Consider the following 2964-nt stretch of genomic DNA (forward strand, 5'->3'; position numbering starts at 1 on the left):
GTTATCAGTTTGAACCATGTTATTGAGGGTGGGAGCGGAGGGCAAGTAATCCCTCATCGTAACTTCTCATAAAATACAGATCAAACTCCAAACTGGTAAGTTCTCGTTTAATCTTACTATTTTACTTCGGAGTCACGTGAGTGACTATGTGAAGATTTTAAAGCTCTGTGATTTCAAACCGTGTAACAGTTCATACTTCACTCGCTGCCGAAGTCTTTCGCGGGAGGAAGTATGTTATCGTAATCAACCATGAATCTGTTTGTAAAAACAATAATGGTGTTATTAACAACAAGAGTAAATGCTCCCCCGGGCTTAAATTATATATTTTTTGCAGATTCTTTTTCTGCAAACGATACAGGTTCTGTCAGTGGTTTGTTATAAAAGTTTGGAACGTATAGTCCCTAGACCACCCCGCGGTAGCCAGGATGTGGTCCATTGGCACGTCCATCCTCTTAGTCACTGATGTGGATGCTGTCCTGGTGGAGTAAGATTTATACACGTTAATATGTACTCCAGCAACTCCCTGTACCCGCTTGAGCCACTTGAGATAGTTTGGCTCGTCACCCGACCATAACGTTTCTTGTGGCTGACCCATAAGGCTTTTTCTCTCCCTCGAGGATTACTTATTGTGTCGATGTAGTTCAATAAGTGGGTCATGACACATAACCGTGGTTCAGGTGGGTATGCCCGGAATTCCATAACTAGACCTGATGTTCCTGGTCTGCTGTGTTTGCCCCGTCCCTAATGGTAATGTAACATGGTGTAATGGACCATATTGTCCAATCGTAGTGGATGGAGGAAACTGGCCTCTTTGTGCTGAGACAAGGCCATCAGCATGTCCCTTCAGGGTGGGCTGTTCCTGGTGAGGGACCTGGCTGGTGACCATCCCCTAAGGTACGTCAGGTCCATACTGACATCCCAGATTTGGGTGTACCTGGGTCTGGGGGATTAACCTCTCCTAAATTTGATCACCAGTGGGAGGTGCCCTATGGCCTGTGGTCCTGGCGCCCGAGTTAAGAAGGCTGACAGAGCACTTCTGGCTGAATCCTTCATTGTGGTGAAGACCCGTCAGAACTCCAGTACAGGTTTGTTGTAGTTGAATATGTAGTTCCTGTATTTGAATGGTATCTTCCCACTTCTTGATGTTCGCCAAGTATATTCCCTAGTGGATATGCGATGGGATGCTATCCTTGTGTTGATAGCACTATTGACAATCCAGGCCCAGCAGAGGTCTTCCCAATTCTGCAATCCAGGCCCAGTGATGGTCTTTTCAAATCTGCAATCCAGTAGTTTAATTTATCGTGGCATGTGCGTAGTACCCGACTGATGAGTCCGTAGTACCTGATGAGGTAGGAAAAAAAGGGAAAAACATAGATTAGATTCCCCCCTCATGCTTCCTAATTCAGTGGGAATGAATTCATTGCCTCTGCCTCTAATTTGGTTTCTTGCGACATACATCGGTACGTGGAGAATTCAATTAGATACAGTGAAATCGATATTGGGTGTTCCATATTGCTTTGTAATTCCAGCAATACTTGGGTTTAATATGTCTGTTTACAGTATTTAGCTCACCTAGTAGGTAAGTTTGCTGATGGTCGTATATTTTTGACGACCTGTAGTTTCCAATTGTTAAATAAGTGTCACATGATATTTATTCTGCCCAAGTGGTTTGTGTATGTCACAACTGTGATGTTGTTAATTATAAACAAACATGCAAAATGGTGCACTGCAGGATAATATGCTTTGCCAATAGAGCGTACTCAAAATTTCCAAACTAGGTTTTACGCCTAGTGTCTATAGTGATGACGACTCCAGATGAGTCCAAATGCCACCATGTTTTGGGTGAGGGTAGTTTAAACATTAGCACCTAGCCTTAATGGAAGGTTCAAGTTAAGTAGCTGGAACAACTGCTACTAACTCCTAATACTCTTGCCACTGTTGAATGGTAGGTAGATACCATTAATTGTTACAGGTTGTGTCATACTGACTCTCCTATGCCAAGTTAAAGATAAGTGGGTAGAGTGTTGAATACCAAATAGTCAACAGTAGAGGATTTATATTTCGAGGTACTGCAATACTGGTTGATGCGTGGAGTGGACGGAGCAAGCCCCTTCCCATCTCCCTGTTCCAAATCAATTGATATATGGTCCCTTGATAAGGGAAAATAGAACTAACAACAACAGATACTCCGCTTGATCTTAGTCAAGGCTGAGAGCGATGGTTTGAATCGTAGATCTATCTGGATTGCATGACAAGCTCGGCTAAAAGAATAATAGCTAAAGCTGTGATAGCTTTACCCATGGATTAGTCGTCGTTACTATCATTGGAACATGCCATGACGGTAGTTCCTTAATAGAGCCAGGGCTGGTTAGAATATCTGGGACCAGTTTGGCTGTAATAGCCATAGTCGATAATAAATACTGCCAAATTATAAACCAAGATGGACTCAAAGCAAGTCTAAAATTTGCAGGCTGTATTAAACAATGAGAAATCAAATCTAACCAACACTACATAATATGTGGCTAAACTTATGCTTTAAACTAAGACTATGTACGGAAAACTATCGGGCACGTCGTCAAACTTACTTTACACAATTTTACCCCCCTTTCCCTTTATCTTCTCAACCTCTATCCTATTTCGGGAATTTCACCAGGTCACCGGGATACTCACAGCTAGGTCGATACAGACCCGCGAGCTGTCCAGCAGAGCAGAAAAAGAGAAAGAGTTCTGGCTTGACACCTGTTTTTATACCTGAGCTTCCTTTGAAAACCCCAGGTGGTCCTCTGGATAAAAGGGTTCTTTTGATGATTCCCAGTTTCGATCTGGCATGAACAATAGGCTTCCGATGATAAGGGGTTTGCTGATGTCATGATCCCTCAGCCTGATCGTTATCCCATCGCCTGGATGTGCTCCTATTGTCTTGATGGATGGGTCATCCAAGATGGTGCTTGTGCTTGTGCTGGC

The 2964-nt window shown here is 43.2% G+C and overlaps 1 pseudogene; it reads right to left on the reverse strand.

The window, feature by feature from the left end:
• Positions 1-2047: 2047 nt before the first annotated feature.
• LOC129716397 (U2 spliceosomal RNA) lies at positions 2048-2219 on the reverse strand (annotated as a pseudogene).
• Positions 2220-2964: the final 745 nt, after the last annotated feature.

This window comes from Leucoraja erinacea, chromosome 2 (genome assembly GCF_028641065.1).
Source record: "Leucoraja erinacea ecotype New England chromosome 2, Leri_hhj_1, whole genome shotgun sequence".
Classification (NCBI taxonomy): domain Eukaryota; kingdom Metazoa; phylum Chordata; class Chondrichthyes; order Rajiformes; family Rajidae; genus Leucoraja; species Leucoraja erinaceus.